This window comes from Anastrepha obliqua, chromosome 6 (assembly GCF_027943255.1).
Source record: "Anastrepha obliqua isolate idAnaObli1 chromosome 6, idAnaObli1_1.0, whole genome shotgun sequence".
Taxonomy (NCBI): Eukaryota; Metazoa; Arthropoda; class Insecta; order Diptera; family Tephritidae; genus Anastrepha; species Anastrepha obliqua.
This window is the reverse complement of record NC_072897.1, coordinates 13,627,073-13,640,533: the sequence shown is the minus strand read 5'-3', so window position 1 is coordinate 13,640,533 and position 13,461 is coordinate 13,627,073.

The window sequence follows — 13,461 nt, the reverse complement described above, 5'->3', positions numbered from 1 at the left end:
GCCAATGGCACCCACCAATTCGCCACAGATTTAAAATATGTAATTTTTCTCAAGCATCTTTTTGTATTCTTTTTTATTCTTTTTATATTCTTTCCTTCTGACGAGGAGTCGAACCTTGCACTATGAGTGTTTCACAGTGCCCACCAATTTGTCAGGGATTTTAATACGATTCTCTGCGTAATTATCTTTAAAAAAAATTTTTTTTATTTTTGCAGCCTTTTTTATAAAATAAGGCATTTAGTTAATTAACAAGTACTTGGCCCCATGCAATCTCCAATGTGGAAGGTGTAGCATGACTACTATTGCGGGCACACAAGACTGTCACCGACCGACATTATAGTCGCAGGAGTCCGTCCTAGTAGGCGTAGGCATACGGCCTCCTGTGGCAATTCTAATGTCACCGAGCGCAGACGAAAAATTGCTGTGGTGCAGTAACAAGTAACATTTTTGTTTTATTTCCTTGGCAAATTTTAGCCATCTTCTTTTATCCTCGTGAGTGAATTGCCAGGAGGGTCCCCCCGTAGGTGGTGAATCGCTGAGCAATATCCTCCGAGTTTTATATTTATTTATCGCAGTAGTGCAGTTATAAGTAATGTTTTATTTAATTTACAAATTTTAGAAAAACATTTTTTTTTTTTTTTATCCTCGTGAGTAAATTGCCAGGAGGGTCCCCCCGTAGGTAGTGAATCGCTGAGCAATATACTCCGAGTTTTATATTTATTTATTGCAGTAGTGTAGTTATAAGTAATGTTTTACTTAGTTCACAAATTTTAGAAATTTCCTTTCATCCTCGTGAGTAAATTGCCAGGAGGGTCCTCCCGTAGGTGGTGAATCGCTGAGCAATTTACTTCGAGATTCATATTTATTTTATAATTAAATTTTTTTTTTTATTTGAGCATTCACCCTTCACTGCACCTCACAAACCTTTCATCCTCGTGAGTAAATTGCCAGGAGGGTCCCCCCGTAGGTGGTGAATCGCTGAGCAATTTACTTCGAGATTCATGTTTATTACAATTTTTTTTATTTGAGCTTCCACCCTTCACTGCACCTCACAAAATTATCGTCGCACTCTGCTCCATTTCGTCGGATATTCCCTTACTAAACAAGGGAATCCTTTGTGAAGCTCGCATTGCGGCTGTTATTTTGCACAAGTGCGGCTTCACATTGTGGAAGGGCATTTGCAAGTGATTTTTCGTTTTGCGCCGTGAATTTTTTCAAACACTTAATTAGATTTAATTTGAATTTATTTCAAATTCACTTTTAATTTTAGTTTATTTGGTTAACTCCGATTTTTAATATATTTATTAAATTTAATTTCATTTGAACTTAATTTATTTTGTGTTAATTTACATTAAAAAATGTAGCTATGATCCCAATTTTGGTTTCTTGTCTAATTTTAATTTAATTTTAGTTACAATTTGATTTATTTTATTTTATCAGGTTAAATTTTATTTCACATTTTTTTTTTATGACACGGCGCACTCACTTTTTTATTTTCACTTTTTTCCTACTTCCACTATGCCACAAGGACTCCCTTGCGGAGATCCTTGTTAGGTACCCCATCTTTGAAAAAAAGAGGGGTCCCTGCTCGGGCGCCAGTTAACGTGTCCCGCAGGACATCGTTCAAAAAATTAAAGTTGCGGGCCAACCACTTGGCCCGTTACGTTATACTTACTTGCCTTGTGCTATAATTAATTCTCCTTCTTTATTGTATGTATTAGACAATATAATTTATTATGTTTCCTGAACAGAATCCCGATTGGACACTACCGGTGCAAGGCTACCCGCGCCGCGCCACACACTGAACCTTTTATACTTAAACTAGCCTTATTCCTACCCTAACTCTGCTGACACAGCGGTTCCCACGATGTTGTTCATTTCATGTGAAGTTGCTGTCTGCCGGATGCTCGTGTGGATCACATTGCATTAAGCAGACGCACTGTCAGCATATTTCAATACACGGGTGTGCTTCTGCTGCATGTGAGCGAGTTAACTGTGGTGTTAACTTGGATGCCGGCAAAGAAAACATAGTCTGTAAATATAGTTTTAATAATATTTTTGTTAAATATTACAATATTAATTATGGATTCATTTTACAGAAAAAAGCGTGTGTCCATAAATGTTTTGTCCTCTTATTACTTATTATAAAAGGTAATATAGAAAATCCCATGCGCATTGCTGCCATAATTTTTTGCAACCTCAGTAAACGTCACATACGGATTTCCTCCAACTGTTTATTATTAGCAGCCAATTGCGCAATTAAATTAGCTATTCCTTCTCTTGTATTTTCTTCATATCATTAATGATAATTAAAGAAACCAAAAACACTGAAATATTCCACCAAAATAATTTCTATGAAGAAAAACCTTTCAAAGCAGTATTGACAGCTGATTGTCAATTTTGCAGGTAATCTGCAAAGGCCTTTGAATTTACCGGATACGAGGTGTAATTATAGTAAAAAAACACAAAAAAACTGATACCATTGAAAAAACCGTAACGAAATAGGAGTAGTTTGTCGTACCATAACCTCAATCAAGAAGTGTGTTTCGACCCTTTTTTAAAGAGATTCTTTTAACATAAGTTTTAAGTACAAAGATGGAATCTTGAAACTCTGTTCTTGTCTTATATTACGTTTCCACCAAAAGCAAACACCGTGTTTGCAGGAGTTGTGTTTGGGAGAACTGTCAACTGTTTCCACCGAAATGTGTTTGCAAAGTGTATGGTCTTTGGTATGGTAAGCAGATTTATGATACATTATTTTGCGGCGACAGCACAGCGCGATAGCCCAGCGGCTAGCAATGTGGGCTTCCGATCCGAAATCCTTGGTTCGAATCACAAAAAAATTTTTTTTTTTTTATACATTTATTTCATTTTGTTTTATGATATGTTTATGAGCAGATTTTTTTCATGGCAGAAATACACTCGGAGGTTTGCCATTGCCTGCCGAGGGGCGACCGCTATTAGAAAAATGTTTTTATTAATTTTGCTTTCACCGAGATTCGAACCAACGACCTCTCTGTGAATTCCGAATGGTGATCACGCACCAACCCACTCGGCTACGGCGGCCGTCAATCAAATGTCATATTGACAAATTGCAATCATTGTTGCCATGTTTCGATAAGAATGCAATAATAAATGAGGAAAATGAGCAACATTGCCACCACTTAATAATTAAATTAGACGCAAACCCAACAAAACACGCTTTAAATTAGACGCAAACCCACAAAACACGCTTTGAAAGTGAGTTTAGGTATGGAGTTGTGTTTTAATTTTGTATGGGATTTGACAGGAGTTTTGTTTCGTGTTTGCGCTAAGAACACGATAGCGGCAGAGAACACGATAGCGGCTGCGGTGGAAACTTAGCATTACAGTCTATTGTACAATACATAACCATTACACATTTATTTTAAAAAACGTATGTAGTAAATTTGTCTCGCATACAAAGTTTTTAATTTAAATTTTTTTTATTTCCTGCACTTTAAATGACCATTTTAATGCTTTTTTATATCCAAAACTAGGCAAGACTAGAGTTGCGAGAAAGAGATTTGACTGCTCGAAGGAGAGCAAGAACAACAATTTCGGAAAAAAATGCCACAGACGGGAAACAAATCAAAACAATCGGTTGAAACTCATTTCGCCACGCACGGGTGGATTTGTTGATGATTTTAGTTCCACGCTGTTCGTTACTGAGTGAACATCGAACGCGGAAAAAAATTAATGCCACGTATGGAATATATTTGCGCGTGAAGAGAGGGGAGGAAAGGAAGAGGAAAAAAAGTTGTTCAATTTGGTCACAGGACTGGTCAAGTGAGGTTGGAGAATGGATAAGCTCTGCTCAAGAATTCCTAGAAGCGTTACGTCTACTATCGAAAGCGCAGCACGCCTACATGAAAGGTAAATTTACGGAAACAGCACTTCATAAAGTAATTGGTCATATTGAGAAGTCATTACATCAGAAACAATTTACTATGGCAACTTTTCTGGACATAAAAGGGGCCTTTAACAATATATCAGTAGAAACCATAAACGATTCGTTAGTAACTATCGGAGTCAATAAAATTATTCTAGCATCAAACGGAGGCCCATCGGCTACCCAATTTGTAAGCAGAGATACTCCACAGGGTGGGGTTCTGTCTCCACGTTTATGTGCCTTAAACAGTATTATACTGCAACTCAACAGAGGGGAAGTAAATGTACTCACAGATGACGTCGTGATTCTAACAACAGGTTTATTTACTTCTACTATTAGCGAAATACGAGAAGGAGCTCTGGGGAAACTAAGAAGATGGGCTGCGAGCAGTGGCATAAATTTTTGGCTTATGTTGTCGAGCTGCTCGGATGTGCCTACGTTTAGTTAATTTTCAGTGTGCTATTTTTATTTTGGCAAAAAGGGAGCAGAAGCTTAAAATCCTTGTCTGGAATGCAAACGGATTGTTTAACCACGCTCATGAAATAAAGCAATTCCTTAGCGACAACGTTATAGACATAGAACTTATTTCAGAAACGCACTTCACACAAAAACATTGCTTAAAAATTCCGCGATACACAATAATATCATAAATACAAACCACATGGCATGCTGGAACAGCAGTAATAATTAAAAACACAACAAAATTCACAGAGGTGGGACCTTTCAAAAAAGATTATATTCAATCTTCAAATATACAAATCAGTGATGGAAAAAGTGTACTCACAATCTCGGCACTTAACAGCCCACCTAAACACAAAATCTCTGCAGAACAATATCTACAAAAATTACAAATAAAAAAGGGAAGATTCTCGCACAAGCAATCCAATCTATAAGAGGAAAGCACATAAGTACGGGATAACCAACATATTGGTCCTCTGACATAAATAAAACACCTGACTTACTCGATTATTGCGTCGTAAAAAACTTGGACTGCCATCTTTTCTAAGCCTGTACGAGCTTTCATCTGATCACTCACCAATCTTACTAACGTACGGGGAATAAGTTAGTAGGGCAGGAAAACCTAATAAGCTAACAAATGGAAAACCTGACTGGGATTCGTGATTATATAGATTTAAATCCACAATTACACATTGCTTTAAAATCTAGTGCTGACATCGAAAGCTCGATAGTTTACATTAATGACATCATACAAGAACCAGCTCATAAGTCGACACCTTATTTGAAAGACAAAATCCATAAAAACAACGCGAATTGTCATATTATTAAGAAACTTGTTTTAGAGAAAAGGGAACTTACAAAAAATGGCGAAAAAGTAGGTATCCCCCAGATGAAACTAAACTAAACATAGCAACTAAAAACATAAACCAAGTCTTAAAAACAAAATCCGAAAGTGACATCTCCCACTCTTTAAAAAAAATTATCGACAACAGCAGAAACTAATTGTTCAATCTGTAAAGCAACCAAAAAGCTCCTAAACAAAACAATTCACCAACCGGCTATAAGGAAGGAAAACGGAAACTGGGCAAGAACGAATAAAGAATAGGCAGCAACACTAACTGATTATTACGCAAAAATATTTTCAAGTTCTACAACTCCCAATACCTTCCCGTTTGCATCAGAGCGAACTCACATTCAAGATTATAAATTAAGACCACTGACTACACGAGAAATCCAAAAAATAATAAAGACTGATATAAAACCATAAGTCCCTTGGATTTGAACAAGTCACAGGACTTATATTAAAAAAACTACCATCTCGCGCAATAGCCTACATACGCAACATATTTAACGCTATATTTAGGCTTAAATATTTCCCGAAGGTTTGGAAAATAGCCGAAATAATTGCTATTACCAAACCTGGCAAGGATCCAGCAATAGCATCATCATAGCCTACTTCCTATTATGAGTAAGATATTCGAAAAGCTGAAAAGCTGAAGCTTATGAAAATAAGAGCAATTATTGACCAACACAAAGTGATCCCTGAACATCAATTTGGTTTCAGACAAAAACACTCAACAATACAACAAATACACCGAGTATCATATAAAATATTAAGTGCGCTAGAAGCAAATAAATTTTGTGTTGGCATTTATTTGGCCATAGGAAAAGCCTTTGACAAGATTTGGTACCAAAGACTGATCACTAAGTTATGACTAGTGCTTCCTAACAATAAACGCAAACTACTGGAAAGTTACATATCGGATCCACATTTCTACGTTAAGTTTAACAACAATACCTCAGCTACAAAGCTACAAAGAAGATCCAACAACTATTTAACAAAACCAAAGAATGGTTCGACTCGTGGAACATTAAAATAAATGCTCTGAAAACGCAGCAGGTTATATACACAACAAAAAGGAACTTCATACCAAGAAACGTCACTATAAATGGAATTCCTATTCCTACATCCTTAGCTGCGAAATATCTAGATATACATCTGAACAGCAAATTACTATGGAATCATCACATTACCAATAAGAAGGACCAAATCAAAAATAGATTCAAACAACTCTACTGGCTGCTAAACAAAAACTCAACTCTGTCTAAAGTTTTAATCTACACAACAATTATAAAACCTATCTGGACTTAAGGAATACAACTATGGGGAACAGCAAAAAAATCAAACACTAATATTATACAAAGATAGCAATAAAAAATTTTAAGAATAATAACTGGTGCACCCTGATATATCTCAAATCACGATTTACACAGAGAACTGGACATTACCAAAATCAAAGAAGAAATAACAAAGGTCAGCAGAAAGTACAAGGCAACGATAGAAACACACTATAACAACGAAGTAAATTTACTTCCAATACAAGAACTCATGCAAACCCGTCGACTCCAACGCAAACGGCCGATCGACTTTATAGACTAAGAGCTGGCGGCCGCAGAGGTACTACGATAACACCTCCGGCTAGAATTTTGAGAAGTGGTTGGGAGAACCATGAAACAGTGCCATTTGCAAGGATTTTGCTCAAAACCCCTGCAAAAAAGACGTCAGATGACTATAAATACGTAGCCATAAATGTGTGCGTGTGTGTGTGTGTATATGTGTCACGAACATACGCAAATGTGTCTTAGGGCCTAGCCGCTATGTCCGCTTTGTATATTGAGACGGGGAGAGGAATAGGGAACAGGCTGGGGACTAAATATACTGCGTAGAATGTATAGATATATAGCCATAAATGCGTGTGTATGTGTTACGAGCATGCGCAAATGTGGCTTAGGGCCTATCGCAGAGGTATTTTGCAACGGTATTTTCGTCTGACAATTTAAATGTGTACTTGAAATGCTTTTTGCAATAGTATGTAAAAATGTCAGACGGAGGTAACAAAAATAAATTCCGAAAAAAAAAAAAATTCAGGCAGACCGGAACTTCACGGATATTGTAGGATGACTTAGCAGCGGTATTTCCGTCTGACGATTTAAATATACACTTAAAATAGTGCCTACTATAATATGTGAGAACGTCAGACGGAGGTAAAAAAAAAAAATTTCGAAAAAAATTTACAAATTTGGGGTCGTCTGACACTACTTTTGCAGCGATCTAGACGTCTGACGATTTATTATATATACAGCATTTGTGACCTTCAAACAGTAAGCCTACAAATTTTCAGCCGGAGGTACGAAAATTTTTTTAGCAACTTTTTTTTGCAACTTTAAGTCGTCTGACGTCTTTTTTGCAGGGGTTTTGAGCAAAATCCTTGCAAATGGCACTGTTTCATGGTTCTCCCAACCACTTCTCGTCGGTGTTATCGTAGTACCTCCGCGGCCGCCAGCTCTCCGTCTATTATATTATATAAATCACAATCTTAGAAATATCACTTAGCTGTTAAAAGAAACTGATTCAGTATCTACTTATAATGTATTTTTAAAATAAATTTTATCGACTTTTTATGTATGTCGGATCGTGAATTTTTCTGCGCAATTTGTCCAAAAGTGCGGCGAAACTCTATTCACTCCCCGCCTCCACCCTGAAACGCCTGTGGATAATTCGGATGCTGTTATTGCTCATGTGCCAAAAAAACAAGAACAGATGGCCCGTTCCGCTCGTTACACAAAAACTAAACAATGGGCAACAAAAGGGCAAAGGTAAGGCTACGTTCACTGCTGTAATGAAAGAATTAGCTGGGCTTAGAGCAGAGAATGTCCGTGTACTTCGATCTCTACATGAAGAAAAACTAGCGCTACTGGCAAAGGTTGATAACCTACGAACGGAGCTTCTTTCTATAATGAGCATATTAAACCACTGTACTATTGCAATCGCCGTAGCCGAATCTGTTGGCGCGTGACCACCCTTCGGAATTCACAAAGAAAACGTAGGTTCGAATCTCGGTGAAACACCAAAATTAAGGAAAAGTTTTTTCCAATAGCGGAAAAGTTTTTTCAATTATATATCTATCTATATATATACAAATTCAGCCGTTTTTCGCGTTGTGATGAACTTTACGGAGAATGGCTCAACCGATTTTAACCCAATTTCTAGACTTTGTTTGGACTATTCAGTAGATGGTTTGTGTTTTGAAATTTTAAGAATTGGATACTAGGGTCTCGGGATATAGGCCAAAACGTGGACCCGGGTAACCCTAGGATGTGCTTGTACAATATAGGTAGCACATGGAAGCTGCTGATGATTGCTATAGTATAGAGTATTTTTCATACCGTTCCGTGACTAGGGTCTCGAGATATAGGCCAAACCGTGGACCCGGGTAACCCTAGGATGTGTTCGTACAATATGGGTAGCAAATGGAAGCTGCTGATGATTGCTATAGTATAGAGTATTTTTGATGCCGCTCCGTGACTAGGGTCTCGAGATATCGGCCAAAATGTGGACCCCGATAACTTAAGGATGTGTTTGTACAATATGTGTAGCAAATGGGAGCTGTTGATGATTGCTATAGTATAGAGTATTTTTAATGCCCCTCCGTAGCTAGGGTCTCGAGGTATAGACCAAAACGTGGACCTGGATAACCCTAGGATGTGTTTGAACCACATGAGTATCCATTGTAAGTTGTTGATAAATGCTAATGAAAAGAGGACTTTTCTTTTCGCTGGGTAACTAAGGACTCCAGATATAGACCAATTGGGAACCTTCAGGTTAAGAGATTGCATTCTTATGTACTACAACCAGTTAGAATGGTATATTCAATCACATCTTCTATATATATAAAAATTCAGCTGTTTTTCGCGTTGTGATGAACTTTACGGAGAATGGCTCAACCGATTTTAACCAAACTTTGCCACATTGAAGAGACACATGTGGCGAAGGTTTGTAACTATGTTTGGTTAAAATCTCCTTTACTTCTTCGTCAACACACAGTATACACGAGGCAGCATTCTTTTTACGCGTGTTGTTGTTATCTTTACACCCACACTTCGGCATAACCGAAGCAAAACCATTAGCTCAACGAACCTGAACAGGTCGTCGCTAAAAAAGTACTTAAGCAAGGCCGTTTTCTTAGGAGATTACCAAAGGTTATCAGTAATACTATATAGTGAAAGTAAGTGTTAAAACTAACAAGGAAGTGTTTTATTTGGTAAAGTGTACAAGTGAAGCAGATTCCAGCCATCAACCAAAGCGATAAAAAAGTGCATCAGAAATATTTAAGAGAAGAGATTGTTTTCACATTTTCCAACGACATTTTCACGAAAAATTTACAAAATATATATTAATTTTGCAAATGATTGATAACAAGTGAAACAGTGAATAAATGGTGTGAAAAATACACACAACAGAAGCCGGCAAAAATAATTAATATTTTAGAAGTTTTTACTTAAGATATTTAAGAAAAGAGATTGTTTTCACACTTTCCGTAGATATTTTCAAGAAAAATTTCAAAACTATTGTTTATTTTTGCTGATCATTTCCCATTTCTATTCTGTGTAAGTTTCATTTCAACGCGTGCTCACAGTTCAATTATATTTTTAAAACATGGCGCTAACAGTATGTTAATTTGAATTCCAGTTTAAAAACAAGAAAAGTAGCAATCAAGAGCTCAGAGTGACATAAAGAAGACCACTTTGATTCGGTAAAAGAAATGCCAAGAGGTAGAAGACATGCTAACATCGGACGTAATATACGTCACAATAGAAATGTGTAAAATCACAGACAAAATGAAAGTGAGGTAAATCATGCTGATAGATTAAGTCAACAAAGAGATCGTACTAGGTCACGTTCTCAAAATCGGCCAATAAATATCAATTCTGTAAATTTGAATGGTGCAGCATTTCAATATAATCCACAACTAGATTATTCATCTCACAAATACGTTGTCATTGGAAGTATGGATAAAATTTGCGGATTTTGTCAAGCATTGAAATTCAAAACTGAAACACCAGGCATGTGTTGCGCTGCAGGAAAAGTTCGTTTACCAGACATACAATATCCGCCCGAACCACTAGCGGGAACATCACCCGATTCGAAACATTTTCTTCAAAAAATTTCCACATATAATTCATGTTTTCAAATGACATCTTTTGGTGCTGGAAAAATTATAACCGATAACTTCATGCCAACGTTCAAGGTAATACAAAAACTTCAACGTTTAACAACATTCGCTGACACATCTAATGAATCATTAGATTTTATGGACACAAATTATGGCTTTTTTCAGATTCAAGCGCAAGCATATCACTTAATAGGTTCATTACTACCACTACCCGATCAAGATATTATTTAAGAAAAGACATTGTTTTCACACTTTCCGTAGATATTTTCAAGAAAAATTTCAAAAATATATATTATTTTTGCTGATCATTTCCCATTTCTGTTCTGCGTAATTTTCATTTCAACGCGTGCTCACAGTTCAATTATATTTTTGAAATATGGCGCTAACAGTATGTTAATTTGAATTCCAGTTTAAAAACAAGAAAAGTAGCAATCAAGAGCTCAGAGTGACATAAAGAATACCACTTTGATTCGGTAAAAGAAATGCCAAGAGGTAGAAGACATGCTAACATCGGACGTAATACACGTCAGAATAGAAATGTGTAAAATCACAGACAAAATGAAAGTGAGGTAAATCATGCTGATAGGTTAAGTCAACATAAACTTCAACGTTCAACAACATTTGCTGACACATCTAATGAATCATTAGATTTTATGGACACAAATTATGGCTTTTTTCAGATTCAAGGGCAAGCATATCACTTAATAGGTTCATTACTACCACTACCCGATCAAGAGTCAAAATTTTTGCAAATTTATTTCATTAATGACAACGATGATGAACTTGAAGCACGGTGTGCATTTTTCAGAAATATAAACAGAGTCATTATGAGAGAGTTACAAGATTTATTACACACACACAATGTTTTGGTGCAAAGTTTTAAAACAACAATCGAAAAATTGTCAACTGATAATCATAAAATTAAAATTGATGCAAATAAAACGCCTGCCGGCGAACATCGTGGAAGATACAATCAACCAACTTCAAGCAACGAGGTTGCAATTGTTATATCTGGAGATGAATTTCAACCAAGAGATATTGTTTTGCAAAGAAGAAATGATACACTGCAACGTGTTAATGAAACGCATCGAAAATATGATGCATTATAATATCCTCTTATGTTCTGTCGTGGTGAAGATGGTTATTCGATTGATATAAAACAAATAAATACAGAAAATGGTCAAGAAACAAATAAAACTGTAAGCGCAATGAATTATTATGCATACAGAATCATGCAGAATCATGATAAGAGAAAATCAAGAGAATCACATTTTAAAATGTCGTAAATTATTCCATCAGTATATTGTTGACATGTATGCGAAAATAGAAACAAAACGATTGAATTACATTAGATTCAACCAAAGACAATTACGCTGTGACGAATACATACATTTACGAGATGTAATTAACAACGATACCAACGTTAATAACATTGGTCAAATGGTAATATTACCTTCATCGTATACAGGCAGTCCAAGGCATATGCATGAATACGCCCAAGATGCAATGTGTTATGCAGAAATTATGGTCGACCCGACTTATTCATAACTTTCACATGCAATCCGAAATGGGATGATATTAAGAATCATTTATATACTGGGCAATCAGCTACCGCTAGGCATGACATTATTGCAAGAGTGTTTCGACGAAAGCTACAGTCTCTAATGGATTTCCTTGTAAAACATAAAGTTTACGGAGATGTACAATGTTTCATGTATTCTGTGGAATGGCAAAAAAGAGGCTTGCCTCATGCGCATATTTTGATTTGGTTAAAACAAAAACTAACCACAGATAAAATTGATCATATTATATGTGCTGAAATTCCAGATATAAATGAAGATCCAGAATTACATACTACTGTAACCAAAAACATGATTCATGAACCGTGTGGTACGTTAAATCAAAATTCTCCATGTATGGTTGATGGTAAATGTTCAAAAAACTACCCAAGGCAATTAATTGCTGAAACAATGACTGGAAATGATGGATATCCATTGTACCGTAGAAGATCACCAGAAGATAATGGAAAAACAGTCACTGTGAAAGTAAATAATCAAGATGTGGAGATCGATAACCGTTGGATAGTTCCGTATTCCAAATTATTATCGAAAACATTTAACGCACATATTATATAAATGTTGAATATTGTAACTCCGTAAAATCCATCAAATACATATGCAAATATATCAATAAAGGATGTGACATGGCAGTATTTGGAGTTGTAAATCGAAATGATTAAATTACTAATTACCAAATGGAAAGATACATAAGTAGGAACGAAGCAGTTTGGAGAATATTAATATATCATTTCCGATTCATGATCGCCATCCAGCTGTTATTCATTTTTCAGTCCATTTAGAAAATGAACAAAGCGTTTATTTCACTGAAAATATTGCTCAACAAATGACCGAACGACCACCAGAAACAACACTAACTACATTTTTCAACTTATGTGAAACAGATTCATTTGCAAGAACATTGCTTTATTCAAATGTTCCTAAATATCATACTTGGAATGCATCATCAAGATCGTGGGTACGAAGGCTACGAGGAATACCTATAGATGGATATCCAGGTGTTCATTTGGGTGATGCAATCGCACGGCTTTACACTGTGCATCCAAGTAAAGTGGAATGTTTCTATTTACGTTTACTCTTAGTTGATATTCCCGGCCCAAGATCATTCGAAAGTTTGAAACGAGTTAATGGTCATCTTTGTTGTACTTATCAGCCAGCATGCAAAGAATTGAATTTGCTTGAAAATGATAATCAGTGGGATGCATGACAAGAATACATGACAGAAGATATCCTACATCAAGTACGTCGCATTACTGCAAATCCAAATTTGAATTATACAGATGAATTATATAATGAAGCATTAATTAAAATCGAAGACTTTTGCCTGATGATTGCAAATAAAACTCTGAGTGAGTTAGGTATGATCTCACCAAATCGTCCGATGCATGATGCATACAATGCAGAATTAAGACGTGAAAAAGAATATGATCGAAATGATCTGAACACATTTGTAACAACAAACCTACCAAAATTAAACACAGAACAAAGGCAGGCATATGAC